Genomic DNA, 19324 nt, shown 5'->3' on the forward strand with positions numbered 1-19324 from the left:
GTAAAGCACTTTGAGCTACTGTTTGTATGAAAATGTGCTATATAAATAAATGTTGTTGTTGTTGTTGTTGTAGTGGTTAGTACCTACCAAAAATGGTCCAAGGAAGGACAACCATTTACTCGCGACAGGGTCATGGGCGCCAATGGCTTATTGATTCACGTGGGGAGCTAAGGCTAACCCATCTGGTCTAACCACACAGAAGAGCTACTGTATCACAATTTGCTGAAAAATGTATTGCTGACTATGAGAGAAAGATGTTAGAACACATAGTGTATCACATCTTGCTGCATATGTAGCTTCATAGCCACAGACGGGTCAGAGTGCCCGTGCTGGTCCCTGTCCACCACCAAAACAGCTTTGCACAATTTTCTGCTGGGAAATTTTGTGTCCTGACATTCATGTGGATGTTACTTTAACACATACCACCTACCTGCCAAATCCAGCCCTTCATGCCAATGGTATTCTCTGCTGGCAGTGGCCTCTTCTTCCTGCCATAGTACAAAACATGTTATGGAATGGTTTGAGGAACATGATAAAGAATTCAAGGTGTTGACTTGGGGGCCCGGAATCCCCAGATCTCAATGCAATCGAACATCTGGAAAAACAAGTCTGATCCATAGCGGCACCACCTCACAGCTTACAGTACTTGAAATGATCTGCTGCTAACAGCTTCTTGCCAGATACCACAGGACACCTTCAGTGGTCTTATGTAATCCATGTCTTGACAGGTCGGAACTTTTTTGATGGCACAAGGGGGGATACACAATATTAGGTGGGTAGTTTTAATGTTGTGGCTGATTGGTGTGTGTATAACTGCCACAGTGGCTTGTTTGAGTCACATGGTCACTAGACGGGGTTGATTGAGCAAGTTTTTGATTTACAATTCAGTCTTAGCTACTAGACACACAAATTAGTTTTCTCTTTCAATCATGTGAGAAGTGATAATACTGCTCACAGAACACCAAAGTTTTGACTCAGTGCTCTTAAAAAAATAATATTTCAGCAACAAAAAATGGTATACTGAATGCAAGTAACTATGGATAAAAGCAGGCAAGATGATGAGGAAGAAGGTTCACATGGAGTATGAACAAAAGTTAAAAGAAAATAGTAAACAAAACATAAAGGCTTTCATTGATAAAACAATCATAGATGTCAGTGTAAAATTTTAGCCTAAGGTAACAGTTATGTAAATTTAATATTTTATTTTTCAGAAGAGTACATCATTAGACCTGATCATACGACCATAAATTCCATCAATTTTATCTGATAAGCATGTGCATATTTTCAATGAAATCAAACAATGCTTAAGTGGTGCTTTCTATGTCAAATTGCCCTATCATCATGAATAGCTCACATCATGAATAGGAACAATGATGAAGAAAAATCTGATGCATGCAGCTCATGACTTTGCCTACAAAAGGCTGTGACTTCAAAAATGTGACCCAGTCACAATATTCATCTTTAATACTGTGACTTACAAAAATATTAAGATCCTTGACCAATTTTCTGATTTTATTGTACATAAGTTCTGTTAATACTGAGGGGGTGGTAGTTAGTGCCTCTGCTGTTTTCTCCCAAAGTCTACAATCAGCTCCTTTGTTTTGCTGATGTTTAGTAATAGATGATTGCCCTGACACCATTGTGACACTGTCCACTTCAACCAAGTAGGCCTGCTCATTGTTGATTAATATCAGGCTCTCCATAGCTGTGTCATCAGCAAACATGACAATTATGTTTTTAACCCATATGCAGTTGTATAGTCATATGTGTAGAAATGGTACAGCTGAGGGCGTAGAACACAACCTTGTGGAACCCCTATGTTGAGCTTGAGTGATGATGAGGTATGGCGTCCCACTCAAACCACCTTGGGTCTGCCTGCCAGGAATATCTTGCTTGCCCTGGCGTTTTTATAAAGGAAGTCTAGGGGTATGGGGCATAACTGGAAAACAAAAGCCCAAAAACTTACTGAATATGCCCACTTTTAACCGTCAAAAAAAATTGATATAAGAAAACATTCTCTCATTTTGTTTTTGACAACAAAAGGGATCCAGAAATAATCATTTTATTGCATATTCCTACATTTCTTGAAGTAAGGAGACATTTTCTGTTCACTTAGGCTAGTTGGATCTAATAGCAACGGCCCTCATGAGAGGAGTTCTCATGAAAAATCGAAGTAAATTAACACCATATTAAGCACGTGGCAGGACCAGTTTAGTGTGATTTTGTCTTTCAAGAAAAATGGTTTGGAAATATGTGTTTCCAAGGGTGTGAAAAGGCATTTTCCATTGCCCTCCATTCAAGATATCTTAAAATTACGCCTTATAAGTGCTTTGGTTGTCAGGCACAGGGGTACATTTTAAAGAATTGTTTTTAAACTTGGCGCTTCCACAAAATACTTTTTTTCTAACATAAGTAATGCCAAATTAAAAAAAATAAATTTGGCATTCAGTGTTTTGAATGAAAATTTTACGGGCAAAAACATTTGTGTGTAGGATTGGATTTGTAAAATCAGAATTGATCAAGGGTGGGCCATAAGTTTCCATACATATGGTTTTTAAAATTTTATTTTATATATTTCAGATAACTTAAAAAATGTGTTTGAATAAAGCGCAACGAATTGATCCCCAGATCTCACCCCACTTGATTTTTATCTTTGGGGGCATTTGAAGGCCATGGTGTATCAGGAAAAGATAACATAAATCATCTTAGGGAACGTATCACCAACGCCATTACAAGCATAACTCCATCTGTGCTAATATGTGTTCATCAGCAGTGGCGGACACGTATTGAAATGTGTTTTCAAAACAATGGCAATCATGTATAAAAATAAAAATGTTTTTTCATAAAAAATGTTTATTTTCCTATGTATGGAAACTTATGGCCCAACCTCTATATACCTAAAGTATAAACTGTGAAAAACAAAAATGAACTTTTTTGTAATTAGAATGCTTGTCAGTAGAGTACTAACTAGAAGATTCATTTTATTGGGTTGTATTAGCAGTATATGCTCAGGGAAAAGTAAGACAACAAATAATAAAGAACTAGAGTGACTATAAAATGGAACAATACATTTGTGACTGTGGCTAGTATTGCTGCATCACACCTCCAGAGCCCATGGTTTAAATCATGGGCCAATCATTTTCACATTTTTCCTTTTGACTGAAGGGCTTTTTTCCTGTCATCTGGTTTCTGAAAAAGCATGTGCAAGTAAAGCCATTGTCACATCACACGGCTCTAAGTTGGAGGGGATGTCGGGCTTAACGACCGAAGTGGTTGAGCTTGTTACCTGAGGATGTCATACTGCATGACTAGAAATTGAAGGGTATTTTAAATTAGACAACTGCATAACAACATTTTCAAAGTTTTACAAGCTCAGCCCTTTTTCTGACAGCCAATCAGGTGCTGCCTGACTGAACTGATGGCCATGCGAAGGCTATATAGGTACTGCCAACTTCATTTGCAGTCTCAACCTTTTAATTTCTACTTTTCCATTCTATTGTGGTACATAAACCCCACAACATCCGACAGACAAAACCTGTCTTCTGCTGGTCAGATCCAAAACACGCAGCTTGTTTATTCCTTGTAGCTGCATTATATGCATTTTACTCAGTGCCTCCTGTACACAAGCTGGGGCCTGAAGTAGAATCTTCTTGGGGCCCCCACCCAGCCACTCCCTGAATCAGCTACATTAGTATGTCTTAGTTCAACTTTAATTTGAACAATAAATATATAAATAAATGCATTTTTTTAAATAATGAAAACTTGAAAGTGAGTGTTTAGGGGTTTCTTCAGTCTCTTTGCTGCGTATCACAACAGCAGACGTCTACATTTTTTGAAGACAAAGTCATCTATGAGGCCATCACGTTACAGCTTCTGTACAAGGTCTGAGTTGATGCTGATGACAGCCAAGCTGCTCATACGTTGTTGTGCCACAGATGACCTCAACTACAGTTGAAAATGGGGAGACCATGTAGAAAAAGCGTTCTCATTTCTACATGTCGTGACCAACATGTATGCAAATACCTTTACATTAAAGTCTGCAATGTGTAATTAATCATGTCTGAATTGTTTGATTTGTAATTTTAAACTGTGGGGCAGAGGGGTAAATTAAGGAAAAATGTGTCTTTGTCCTAAACAATATGGAGGGCACTGTATGTCTTGATGAGCATACATTTTGAACAAATTGTAACTGGTAGGGTTGCTGCAATCCAGAGGGCAACCTATAGATTTTGATTTCAGTGGTATTTAATGGCAATGATATAGCAATTGATTTGTTGCCTTAAAAAAAGGCGTAATTAATAATAATAGTAATAATAGTCCGGGGTATCAAACTTCTGTTACTCTTTGTTACCTGACGTGATACAATAACAACATAAACAATTTTAATACTACTTCCACTATTACTACTACTACTACTGCTAATAATAATAACAAATATTAATAATAAAAAATACTACTACTAATAATATTAAAGATAATAAAATACATCTACTACTACTAATCCTAATAATAATAAATTAAAAACTACTACTACTACTACTACTTGAACTTGCTTAATAAACTTATTTAGTGCAGTAAATACGGGGTAAAAATGAAGCTGAGTATTTAGATATTTAAAAAAATGAACATGTGAATATATCACTTACACTTATGAATTTACCTAAACTTAATTTTGTCCTTCCAATGACAGCAGATAGCAAAAAGGCATTAACTAAATCAGTAATGTTAGCTGCCAATAAAATTAACCAACAATTGAAGTTCATCTGAGCTAATTGCTCATTTTGGAAGTCAAAGTTGCTTGCATGGCACTTTTGCACAATCCAGACAATAATCAACTAGTAAGTAAGAGAGCTGCCCGCGTATGTTGGTGAAATTTACAAACGTGTTCATAGTGCAGCAACACTCAGAGCACTTCATAAAGTATTTTGACTAACATAGCAGCCTTGAACAACATGCAGAGTTCCTGAGGTCCAATATGGAAGTAATAAATAATCCTCAACCATGTCACAGCTATGTACCGTAACATCAGATAATATCTGTTAAACACTTGATATCAAAATTATTGCACATAATGCTACTCCACCATTGCTCCAGTAAACTGTTAGCTGTTAGTGTAGCGGCAATTGATGTAACGTTAGCTAGCTTACTGGAAGTTGGGAAAATTTAGATATGCAGCATAAGCTGCTTCTTTATTCGTTTGTTTTTTAGTTTTTTTTTTTTTGCTTTCTGTGCTCCTGACGGGTGTTAACTTGAAACCATCTCTCTCCTCATTAATGGAAAATTATCACAACAGGTGACTGTCAACGACTTTAATTTGATGATTCTTGAAAAAGCAATAACCCCAATAAAGTCAATCTGCTGACCTCCAGAGTTCCATTCCGTTGAGGAAGTTGTCACTTTCCATTATATGTCAGTGATGTTATGTGATATGCCTGGTTAGGATTAGGGTTGTGGGAGGAGATATCTGACTCAAGACATATAAATCAAGAAACAAAAATGTGCAATCCAATCCAGTGCCCTTGAACGGGCACCCAGCATCAGTCCCCTGATCACAGTACCCAAGCACAGTGTGTGATCTGTGTATTGGAAGGGGCAGCTTTGATTGTACTTCTCAGTGACTGCTCTTTGCTAGTAGGGTATCTCGCAAATGCCAGAAGTGACTCTACTCCACTGGCCTCTAACCTATGATTGCTTCATTCTGGGTATAACATTAATCTGCATCCTGCCTTGCAAGCAGGACCTCCAACTTTCAGGGAAAACTCGGGGGTTGTTGACAGGATTGGCACTCCAGCCACCATAAAAAAACCTCACACTGTTCCATTGTGGTGCTGAGGTGTCACCTGCTGTACTTGGGTCCCAATCTGTATGATCTTCTTGGAAAAGTCACATACTGGTTGGACTAATTCACTGGATATGTCAGACAATGAAAGTGACCATCATGGGAGTGCACTGTGACTACCTTCAATTTGCTAAGATGATGTAAATGACTCTGGCTGAAAATGTCAAGTTGCTTATTGTGAGATGGCCTTTAGTTTGATTAGCTACCCTAAATTGAATGTTCCCTAAAATGTCCTGGCACCCAACCCCAGACTGTCTTCTGCCTTGTGCCTGCTGCTGTTTGTATAGATTGTGGGACCTTATGACTATAATAGGAAAAAGTGTGTACTAGAAGAAATGTTTATAGTATTCACACTTCCCTAAACCCAATATTTATTTTTTGCAATATATACTGCATATATTCTGACTTCAAAGACCCTGTCACAGAGAAGAATGTCTATAGCATGATGTCACTTCAGCCATGGTTTATATCAGTTACAATATTCTTAATATCATGTGCAATATTATATCAGTACATTCCAATAAACTTCATTCAAAATGTGATGATGTACTTTTTGATTTGTTAAACACCCAGCCAACTGTAATATGTACAGTTATCTGAACTGTGGAAGATAAGAGTTGTTACATGGTTAGCTTCCTTGATTAATGCTTTTTTTTGCCTTTTTCTACACACATTCTCAAGTATGTCATCATTTCTCCATTTTATACATAAAGCTGAACATTTGCTGGTCCGGAATACAAATTCATTCCCGCTGAACCTACCTCTGCCATATTTTGCACACATTCCACATTTGTACAGAAAAAGGCCACTATATTTATTGCAAAATATTTCCCCTTGGAGAACTTTATTCATCAACCATACCTGCACTTGATGGGGGGGTTACCCCTACGTATGATCCCCATGGTAGTTTTAGTTATTGAAATTTTGGTTTGTAGACAAATTGTTTTCCCTCTGGGAAATCTGTTTAGTGCCTGCATCTCCACTTTTTTCCCTCTGTTCAGTGCTGGATTCTCCTGCTAGTTTCTTTATAATGAACTTATAGAGTGTTTTGCTAAATTATGATGCCTTGGAGGTTTCCTTATATTCTTCCCCCAGCTTGTGTTATTCAGTGATTCTCTCCTGGATCCTGTTTCTTTATCTTTATTATGATCTTTTATTATGAGATGAACTATGCAGCTCTGGGATTTTCCAGAGATGAGCATATTAAAGCTCTTCTTATATGAGACATGTTCAAGTGGGCTCCTTTCACATTTTTATATGCCTTCTAAAGACAAATGGTTGCACAAGTGCCTGTTTGACTATTTTATAGGAAAGAGGATGAATGCTCATAAAAATCAGTCATTTTAATTTTTTGTTTAAAATATTAGCTTGAAAGTATCAGTAAAATACATATTTAAAGTAGATGAACTACACATTTGGAGTGCCTCATTCAATAGTCGAATTAAATTCCTCAACAGGATATTGACATTGTATATTTTTAATTAGATGCAGACTTAACCCATAGAGTACAGTGTGGATGGAACAGTTGGAAGAAGGTATCAGGAGTATTGTGTGATCGGAGAATTAAGGCAAAGGTTAACGGTAAGGTTATTAAGACAGTGGTAAAGACCAGCAACGATATATGGAACATGAAACGAGGGCAGTAAAAGGTGCAGAGGTGAAGTTAGATGAAGCAGAAACAGTGTTGAGATGAATGTGTGGAGTCACAAAAAAGGACAGAATCAGAAATGAGCCAATCAGTGGTACAACAAAAGTGGAAGAGATATCTAAGAAAGTACAGGAAAACAGGTTAAAGTGGTATGGACATGTGAGGAGTAGAGACAATGAATATGTGGGCAAAAGAGTGATGGGAACGGACAAGTACAGGGGAAGAGAAAATGAGTGAAGCCAAAGTGGAAGAGTATGGATAAAGTAAAAGAAGATCTGAAGGAAATGAGCTTGACTGGCGAGGAGGTGCAGGACCGAGCTGCATGGAGAAGGCTGATCAAGCACATCGAGATGAAGAGGAAGAAGAAGATTATTTCATATTAAACATTGACAAAAAATACACCTAAAATCATTATTGTTTGTTTGAGTTTTTAACCATTATTAACAAGTAGTGCATTTACATTGGCACCCTGTCCAGGGTTTGTTCCTGCCTTGCATCCTGTGCTAGCTGGGAGAGGCTCCTGTGACCCTGTTCAGGACTAAGTGAGTTAGGCAGTAACTGACTGTTTTTGCATAATTTCTGTATCCATATCTTATTTGGCCAAATTGTGTGACTAAAATCAATAAATTATTTGAGATTTGGTAATATCAATTGTACCTGTTATTATCCTAAAATGGACCAAACATTCAATTTGATTGAAATAATGTATTATTTCAAACTTATTACAGACCAGCATAATTGTTTACAAGGAAAAATACCACTGACTTGTCAAAACAGAGCAGTTGTGTCTGGTCATTGAAGTTAAGTTTACATACTTTCATCAGTATAAAACAAATTCTGCTTCTGCTCTCTTTCCCATTTTACTGAAACTCCCATCTTCTTGCTTCATTGTGTCATTACTGTGCTGTCAGATGAAGCATAAGACTTACAGGCACCTCTATTAAGAGCTTCATGGCCTGCCAGAGTGATGCAGAAGCCTCAGTTTATTTAGTTAATGGGGTTTCTATGGCAACGTGTTCCGAATTCTGTCAGACGTTTTGCTGTAGGCGTCTCAGCGCAATGCAAAGAGAAGCGTATTATAGGCCCCAATAATTTATAGGATTATCAGGAGCAAAGAACATACAATCTCATTGTCTTTCTGGATGACATTTTCATGCCAATTATCTGGTAATGAGACAAGTAGTAGAGAGTGCAGCATTCATTTTACATCAAACGCCCTAACCACATTAATGTTTGCATTATTATGCCATAATTTGAACTATTTTCCTTCATGTTGCAAAAACATATATTAGCCATTACTCAAAAGCATGAATTAATGCAGACAACACTGGTCAAAGATACTCTAGGGTGATATTCACAACTTCATGGAGGAAAAATAATTCAAGACATCATTTGAGTGCATAACTGTGTATGCATTTAATTCAAAATAGGGACGAAGTAACTATATATGGCATTGAAAGAAAATTTGCAGTAACTCACTTTTAATATGACTGATGTTCTTGACATAGAATTATTTATTATACAAGTCAGTGGTAATGTAACTACACAAAATAGGATATTTACAGAATTGTAGCTGAAATGTTGTGTATTAGATTAATTGCAATTCTGAACTGTCCTGTGTGCTTGCTCAGGGTTATTATGGAATAGGCACTGGCCTCCTGTAACCCTAATTTTCCATACTTTTAATGATTAATATAAATACAGCTGTGCACTGTAGTTAAGTGTTAAACTATTTTTCATGTTTTGTGTTAACTATGATACAATCGCCTATGTTATTTCCAAGATTTGTACTTTATAAAATCCATATTAAGGTATGGATAATCCAATAATGTTCTCACTGCATGGTTCTTTTAGCTGATTCAGTATTTTTGAAAATATCACCTCTGCAGTATAAGGCTAACATTGTTAATCTTAACATAGATGACACCTACACTCTAATTTTCCTTCGGAGAAAAATGTCATTGGATGATCATTGAATTACTGAGCGAGAGGATGTGAGAGCATTTACCTCAGGCATTACATTATTGCAGTAAAATGCCTAAACTGAGTAGTCCTGAAAAATGATTTTTTGATTTGCCGTCTTACTTTTCAATCTGATGTACAGACGGTACCATGTTAAGCTGCAAATGCCAGTAGTTCAGTAGAATGTGCTATTCTGTCATTCTATAACATGCTTTTTAAATCAGTACATAACACTTGGGATGGAGAAAAAATGTAGACATTTTACTATACATCATAGTAACTAGGTATTGATTGTTTTGATTATGATATTTCTAAGAAAAAGGAAGTTATTTTTTTTCCATTAGCTTGAATATTTTCTGTTTCATTACAATAAAGTTCTGAAAAAAGGTCTTTGTGATCATGCATATGCCTATAGGGAACACTTTAAGGGCTCAGATAAGACTGGTAATAGCACCCTGCAGCAAGATGGGGTGCTAATACTAAGCCCCTCCTCCTTATGGAGACATCACCTAGCCCCGCCCCTGGTGGACACACTAAGCCGCTCCTCTTACCTGGCAAGCACCTTTGTATAATGGAGAACCACCAGAGCAACCTCTGGAGACAGAGCTCCTGGGTGCTAGTAACACAGAGGCAACAGTCTCCTGTGAAAGAGTGCATTTGGCACACTTATTTTCATTTCTGTTTTTCATTTAATTAAAAGAAGATCAGTGGGTTGGTGCCCCAACATTTTGCACCCATGGCTGTCCTTGTTCTTCCATCCATCCATTTTCCAACCCGCTGAATCCAAACACAGGGTCACGGGGGTCTGCTGGAGCCAATCCCAGCTAACGCAGGGCACAAGGCAGGAACCAGTCCTGGGCAGGGTGCCAACCCACCGCAGGACCATTGTAATAATTAACAGTAGTCAATTGAATTTTCATCCACTAATTTCAAAAGAAAGGGTAAAAGCAGACCAGTAAGCCAGTATAAATTTCCTTTGCCCAATATTGGTGGCATGTTCTAATTTATTCACTAAGTAAATTGTGATAAAGAAAAGTAAATGCTATTTTTTGTTTGATTAAAAGCCATGGGAGTCCTACTTTTCAATGGTATACAATATCACAAACCTTATGATTATGTTAACTGAATAAATCCATTGCAATTGCTTTATCTCTTACATTTTTTAAGTATAATATTGACCTGGAGTAACTTCTGATTCGTCAGTCCCTGTCTTCACCAAAAAAAGTGGTAACGTGCATAAAGTGCCCAATTCCTAGTACTGTATATTTTAATCAGTAGGACAATATTGGTTTTCCATGTCTGTGATTTTTATGTTGATTACATCCAGTTTACTACATCAGGTCAAATACTGTTAACTTTTTTCCCCTTGCTTTTCAGATGATAATGATATGACTTTAGGCTTGGATGCACCATTGTTCTCTGTCCAAGGTTATTATAATTCAAAGTCATGGGTTACCCTGTCTCTGCCTTCACACCTTCCCAGTAGTAGCTGAGTTTGACCTCCTAAAGTCCAGGTAGTGCTCTAAATAGCCTCAAAGCAGGTTTCCAGTTCCCTGACAGCACTGCTCTACATGGTGTAAGAGGAATAAATGATCTTTAAGCAGAAAAAAGATTAGGGTACCAGACAGTTATTCACATTTAATAAGGGTGAATGGGCTTTCAAGTGCAAAAAGATTGACCTCAAACAAAAGTAAGGCTGGGAAGTCATTCCATTCTTCTTCAAATGTGATCCTTTACTGAACCCTACTTCCAGTGACTTTGAGATTTTTATTTTGGCATACTGGAAGGGGCGGGGCTTCACCATGGAAACAGGAATTAGGCCACTCCTCCGGCCAAAGAGCTTATGGAAAAAGAGATGGAGTTAATGACAGTGCCCCCTGTTCACTCTTTATGGCATATTTTATTGAATCCTTAAAGATATAGCCAAAGTATATGTGCTTGATAATGGAAACCCAGAAGCAGCATACCACTTGCTATCCATTCATCCATTTTCCAACCCGCTGAATCTGAACACAGGGTCAGGGGGGTCTGCTGGAGCCAATCCCAGCCAACACAGGGCACAAGGCAGGAACCTATCCCAGGCAGGGTGCCAACCCACCGCAGCACACACACAAACACATCCACACCAAGCACACACTAGGGCCAATTTATAATCGCCAATCCACCTAGCCTGCATGTCTTTGGGAGGAAACCGGAGCGACTGGAGGAAACCCACGCAGAAACGGGGAGAACATGCAAACTCCACGCAGGGAGCACCCTGGAAGTGAACCCGGGTCTCCTAACTGTGAGGCAGCAGCACCACCGTGCCGCCCCTACCACTTCAAGCCAACATCAAGTAATTTTTAAATCTAGAACTGAGGAGACCTTCCCTACTAAGCTCCCATTCAGCCTTTTATAAAATTAGAAAAAGAAGTGTTACTCATTAATTGTTTTGCAGAGATTTGTTGTATTCAACATTTAATGAAATATTGTAATGAAGAAAGCAAGACTAACCATATAGCAGAATAAAGTGACAGTCCTAATGTATTTTTAATTTAACATATACTCAAAAGATTCATATTTGAATGTCACAATCACAGTTGTGACAAGAAAGGACACCAGACATTGCAAAGGTTTGGGGCAGCCACCCATATAATGTGTTCCTGGCTGCAAAAGTAAAAGGTTTGATAGCGAGTAATGTTTACAAGACAGAGTCCGAAACACAACTGCCCTCCAGAGGAAGGGAGTGAGGTTTTATAGGGCGCCTGAGGGAAGTGATGTCATCCTTGGGGCCGGGACTGGAAATGATGTCGCCCTTGGGGCCGGGACCGGAAGTGCTGTGTCCCGAGCTGAGGCAGTGGCTCCTGGTGGGATTTCCCGGGAAAGGTCTGCAGGAGACTTAGAAAAAGAGTTAGTGCACCCCGCCGCCCTCTGGGCAGATTGGTAACTACTAGTCGTTAAGCCCTTCAGCTGCTTCCTATTCGCACGTGTGTGACACAGTATACACACATTTTCGTGTAACATCTTTGCTAAAGTGGCGGCACGGTGGCGCCGTGGTAGCGCTGCTGCCTCGCAGTTAGGAGACCCAGGTTCGCTTCCCGGGTCCTCCCTGCGTGGAGTTTGCATGTTGTCTGCGTGGGTTTCCTCCGGGCGCTCCAGTTTCCTCCCACAGTCCAAAGACATGCCGGTTAGGTGGATTGGCGGTTCTAAATTGGCCCTAGTGTGTGTGTGGATGTGTTTGTGTGTGTCCTGCGGTGGGTTGGCACCCTGCCCAGGATTGGTTCCTTCCCTGTGTTGGCTGGGATTGGCTCCAGCAGACCCCCGTGACCCTGTATTTGGATTCAGCGGGTTAGAAAATGGATGGATGGATCTTGGCTAAAGCTATGTTATCATACCATGCTTTGTTGTGTTTTACAGAACTGTATGTATATATGAACTTATAAAGTAATCAGGTTTGCTTCTCAGATTCTTCTGGTATAAACTAGCTGTCACAAAATATACAGCATACTTGCTAATTTGAATGACATGGCCCACTTACTCTGTTTACACTTTCTCCCCATGCAATTTGTCTAAATAGTTTGTCATCCCACATTTCAAACACTGTCTTATTGGTTAAGTGCTAATTCTGACTTGACTTGGAAGTACAGACTTGTGCATGGACTGTTGTCTTTAGAACTTTAGAAAAATTTTGAAGACAAGAAGCTATTCAGCCCAACAAAGCTTGACAGTCCTACCTACTTAAGTCCTCCAAAATAACATTAAGTTAGTTTTTGATCGTTCCTGAAGTCCTACTGTCTACCATTTCTGCTTGGTAGCTTATTCCATGTATGTGTGGTTCTCTGTGTGAAGAAAAACATTGCATTGTTTGTGTGAAATTTAACCTTAACAAGTTTCTAATTGTGTCCCCGTGTTCTTGTTGAGTTAATTTTAAAGTAACATTCTTGATCCACTGTACTAATTCCTTTCATTATTTTAAAAACTTCAATCATGTCACCTCTTAATCTCCTTTTGCTTAAACTGAAAAGGTTCAACTACTTTAATCTTTCCTTGTTAACAGATTGTCCCTACCTCGTGCCCCATGTTACTCATAAAGGAACTGGACCCTTGCTAATCGGAGGTGGAATCTTTGATAATATTAATAAAATGTGTTTCAATTGATTAGCTGCTAGTAACACATTTGTCTTTTTTAAATATATGGCATTAGAGTGAATATCTTACATAAGAGCTCAGGCTCAGGTAATCATCTTAAATATTAAAGAAATTAACAACATCTATACGATGTGAGCTATCATCTTCATTCTTGGCCTCTATTTAAACTCAGTAGAAGGCTATTAAATTGTTCAAGTGCAGAACAACTGTTAGCACTGTTGTCTGACAGTTCTCGAGCTCTGGATTTAAATTCCTCTCTGGGAGCTTTGTGAGTCAAGTTTGCACATTCCCTTGGTGTCTCCTGGTATTTTATCCAGGTATTTCTTTTACCTTCCACATCCTAAAGATGTTCAGGTTTGGTCAATTAGCAATTCTTAATTGGCCTTGTATGAGAGAGTGTAGACATTGTGAATCTATAAAAGGCAGAGAAAAAAAAAGAAAAGCAAAACATAGATATTCACAAGGCAAGAAGATTTAGACAAAAAAATTGTCAAAGCAACAAAAAGCAGTCAGAATGTGAGCTATCAAAATCCAATATGCAAGACGAAAAAAAGCAGAAACAATTCCCTAAACTGACTTAGACTGATTAGTATTGTTGTACAATAAAGAAAAAGTAAATTTGTATGGTTACTTTTTAGGACAAAATTAGCACACTATGCCTTACATGGTTCCATTTTTAGATGACAAAATATATTGAATGACTTGCAAGCAGCAACAAGCATATTAGCAGTATAAAATATAGCTGTGGCCATGAAAAACAAGCACACAATGTTGGAGTCCAGAAAACAAAATGTTGCCGTAGTGATATCACCAAACACAATCATAAAAATATAAATAACAATAAATCAGCCAGTAACACATACAAAAGTGAGAATGACAGATGCATGCCAACTTTAGACTGTAATTCGTGACAGTAGATGTGCTTCTGTTTCATGTGGATTTGGTTCCCTACTTTTACCACATACTAGTTGGATAAGCTCCAGCTCCAGTGACCCTGTGTTAAAATAAGTGGATTTGAAAAATAAGATTAAGTTTGGTTATTTTTAAGAATTCCTTCCAGTACTCCTTTGAAATTTCCTACTAATTATATGGTATTGAACCCGAATAGCACATAGATACACTCTCATTTGTTTGGTTTGTTTATTCCTGGTTGCAGCAGTAAAACCTGTGCAGGAGGAAAATGTGCTACACAGTGAAATGAGGAGTAGAACAGAGTTATGCTGTGAAAAACGTGAAATGCTCTTTTTTTTGGAACTAGACAATATCCCATTATATTTATATTACAAACAACACAAGTAGAGATTTTATATTTCAAATTGAGAGTTGAACAAAGGCTTGTGATAAAATGCTGTATAAATTGCTAGGGTTTGTTGAAGATCCCTGAGTAGCTACTTGCCAATTTCCTATGCTAGTACATTGTGTACAAATAGAAGATGAAAGATTACTACAGAGACGTTTAATTTACCATTATTATCATTCTATTTTAGTAATTGTTTGTAGGGTTCACTACATTAATATAAGCTTTTAAGAATATTTGGAATTAAATACTAAATACATTTCCTACTCAGAATTAGTACATTAGATAGACAAAAGGAGCATCAGCAGATGTTCTTATAACAGGTAATTTATACACTACCATATTAGGAGGACACAGTGACCATTATGCGCATCGGTTGAAATGTACAGAACAAATCTGCTACACAGGTCCTTCTAGCCAATAACCAAAAACACTTGATAATGATGAAAGAATAATACATCTCTCACATCCATGCACATATGGGACTACTTAGGGCAGGGCTGGCAAACTCCAGTCCTAGAGTGCCACTGCGGCTACAGGTTTTCATTCTAACCCTTTTCCTAATCATTGACCAGTTAACATTGCTAATTAATTTTTTCCCCATCACTTTAATATTCCTATTAGAAGAGTTCAGCCCTCTGAATTGATTCCTTTCTTCATTAAATGACAGCCAAGCAGAAATGAGATGTGAAACAAGCTAACAGATGACCAGCTAAACTGGGGCTTCAAATTCCAACCAATTTCACTCGAATCACTTTCTTAATGAGGAGCCAATTCTTGCTGTTAATTAAACCCATTACTTAATTCCATGGCTTGTTGCTGCTCTCATTCTGCCACAGCACACATTTGGAAAACGGTTGTTTTTCTGTTCTTTTTAAGAAAGGGATGGTGAACTCCAGGCCTCAAGTGTCGCAGTGACTGCAGGTTTTCATTCTTACCATCTTCTTAATTAGTGAACAGTTTTTGCTGCTGATTACTTCTTTTAATTAACTTGACTCAGGCCCCATAGTTGTTTTTCTTTAATTAACAGCCAAACAATAATGAGACACAAAACAAGCCACCACATGACCAGCTCCCCTGTGCCCATTACACAATATCTGAAATTAGAGAGAGGTGATGGTCTTGGTAATGTTGATCTCTCAGGTCACCAAAACATTTTGTCGGTGTTCTTAGAAAGAACAGAAAAACAACAGTTTTTGAAAATGTGTGCTGTGGCAGAATGAGAGCAGCAACAAGCCATGGAATTAAATAACGGGTTTAATTAACAGCAAGAGTTGGCTTCTCATTAAGAAAGTGATTGGAGTGAAATTGGTTGGAGTTTGAAGCCCCAGTTTAGCTGGTCATCTGTTAGCTCGTTTCACATCGCATTTCTGCTTGTCTGTCATTTAATGAAGAAAGGAATCAATTCAGAGGGCTGAACTCTTCTAACAGGACTATTAAAGTGATGGGGAAAAAGTTAATTAGCAGTGAAAACTGGTCACTGATTAAGAAAAGGGTTAGAATGAAAACCCTTAGCCACTGTGGCACTCCAAGCCTGGAGTTCGCCACCCCTGGCTTAGGGGCTCTAGTAATTGCAGTTCTATGCCGCTCCAAGGGTTGGCACTGTGCAATGATGTCTCTTGTCTTCTTTCCTCTGCAACCTGGATGATTGGCGGCTTTACCACCACTGACTTCACTTCTGGTATCTAACCATCAGCTGGAAGATCCGCCATCTAAATTCACTTAATTCAGTCCAAAAAGACCTTGCATTTTATTTTTACTTCTAATTACATGGGGTCATCAGGGTGGTGCCCCAGCTCTTTATTGTTGTTTGTCTGGTCTCTTGCACCATCTCATTTAAAAATGTCATTATCAATAACCACGTTGGCCTAAATGCAGTATTCAGTTACGCTTGCTGCAAGAACACCCAGATCACCTCCATGTAATTTTTTAACAGCTGAAGCAGTACAGTCTACAGCTTTTATATCTCATTATATTTAGTAAAGTCAACCTGGCTTCCCAAACCTCTTGCTCTAACTGCCCACTTACCTAAAAAAATTACTGCAATCCTGAAAATACTTTTTACCAATTTAGACATATATCTGTTTTATATGAAAAGACTGAAGTGTCTTTGATCAAAGTTTTTGTCAAGACACCTAAAGTTCCTGCTCCCTTTACATATTCATACAGATTAAGTAAACTGGCATTGCTAAACTGGCCCTAGTGTCTCTGTGTGCACGTCTGTTAGTGTGTTCACCCTATGATGGACTGGTGCCCAGTCCAGGGATTGTTCATGCTTTGTACCCGATGCTTGTTAAAGTAGGCTTCAGCTTTACCATGACCTTGCCCTGAATAAGTGAGTTGGGAAGATGGATGTATGAGTGAATGGATGGATAGTATTCATGTTTGATGTAACCTTTAATAACTGCACAACAGTTTTAAAGGTCAAGTTAAATCAAGTCTCTACATTCTCATACCATCCATACACAGCATTGCAGCATACCGTGGACTGCTGTGCAACATATGCATGAACGCAGGACAAGTGCAAAACTGGTAAAGAACTATAAGATGCAATAAATAAATAATAGGTAAATGAATAGTAAGAAATAAAAAATAACAATAATGAAAACAACAGTGGTAACAAAAATACTGCATATAAATAAACAACAAAGAGCAGATCTGAGGGCTGGGGGTGGCAACAAAAAGTTTAGAGTCCGGACAGCCAAGGGCTAGAAACTGTTGCAGAATATGGCAGAACTGGTTTGGATGTTACACATAAACAGAACAAGAAAACAGAGTGAGAACTTTCATATGTTTTCTACATATTTTACTGTTTGTAAATATCATCTGTCTAATATCATCACTGTTTAACTGTGTTACACATGTTAAATCCAGTCCTTGGAACAAATACATAGAAGTTTGAGTTTAAGTTAATATACCCTTAAAGATTATACAGGGAGTCTGGGAACCAGCCATGCAAAACTGTCACTGCCATGCAACACACTGTTTTCAGTGAATGGCAACCTGTGCTGTCTGATAACCTAGGGATGGGATGGATAGTTTCTTGCAATTTAGCATTTGCCAGTGCTACTACTGTAAGAGGAACAAAGACTGCTGTATAGTGCTTTCTGATTTTTTCTGCAAGTTTTAAATATGAAGAGTAAACTCTAATATTACTTCTTCTTGATGCTTTTCACCACACGGGAAAAAAAATGCTTGAGCTTGCCCTGCTTTTATGTTAACTACTCGATTACCAAAATTTAGTTCTAGCACTCTAAAATGCAATTAAACATATACAGACCTGATAAACACATAAGATCTTACATCTGCAAGCACACTCTATAGTTATCGATAGATAGATAGATAGATAGATAGATAGATAGATAGATAGATAGATAGATAGATAGATAGATAGATAGATAGATAGAACTTCATGGGTCCCCAGTTGGAAATTTGGCTTTTGACAGAAGTGAAATAAATACATACGTACATACACACACACAATATAGTCTGAACACATACCAGAATGACTAAAAAAGAAGAATATTAAAAAGAAAGAAAACTTCTGAATTGGCAGTCACAGTCACAGTGAGGCATTATGCAAGTGTATTACTGTAGGTACTGTATAAAGGAGCCCCAGTAGCGTTTCTTGATACTCTTCTACTGAATAATTTGTTGGCTGAAATTCCCCAGTGTTAGTGTGTTGCTCAGTTTAGTTTTAATTCTCTACTTTGCTACTACCTCCAAGAGGTCCAGGAGGGCTGTTTTTGACCCATTTGGTGCCCCAGGCAAGAAAGTCTATTCCCCATCTGCTTCACACCACCATACACAGATACTGACACACACACACAAAATGCTACTAACACAGGTTAATCACTTATTTAAATAAAATTAGTAATTGTAAGTAGAATAATAAAATAACAATATAACTTGTTTGCAATTAAATTCTAGTTTGTACTTAAACAAACAAAATTTATTTACAACAATAAAATAACAAAGCAGAACCACTTTACATGTACTTAACATATTTAACAAATTCTACAAACCTTGTATAGAAAAAGGAAGTACAACAAATAATATTAGAAACACGTCATTGGTAAATGGAGGGACTTAGCATTGTAAATGAAAGTCTTTTTAAAATTAGACATGCCCTGACTTTCTTGCAACAAAATCATTTTTAACATCATCATATGATACTGTATATTCCTAGCCACTTCTCTGTTAATGCTCATCATTGCAAGACCATTGAGATGGTCATGTTTGTCCCCGTGTGATGTCCCGCTGGAATATATGCATTGTTTACAAATTCTTAGTGGTGTAGTCACCACAGTGTCCCTGCTGCAGTGCCAGTGCTCCTGCCTTCAAGACCCCCACTCCTCAGGCTCACTCTCTCACCCAAGGAGCAAGCCAAGTGGGCAGTGGCGATGACAGGAGGAAGCTGCCTGGATGGACCCAGTCACTTGTGTTGTTT

Source organism: Polypterus senegalus, chromosome 9 (genome assembly GCF_016835505.1).
Source record: "Polypterus senegalus isolate Bchr_013 chromosome 9, ASM1683550v1, whole genome shotgun sequence".
In the NCBI taxonomy this organism is placed as follows: Eukaryota; Metazoa; Chordata; class Cladistia; order Polypteriformes; family Polypteridae; genus Polypterus; species Polypterus senegalus.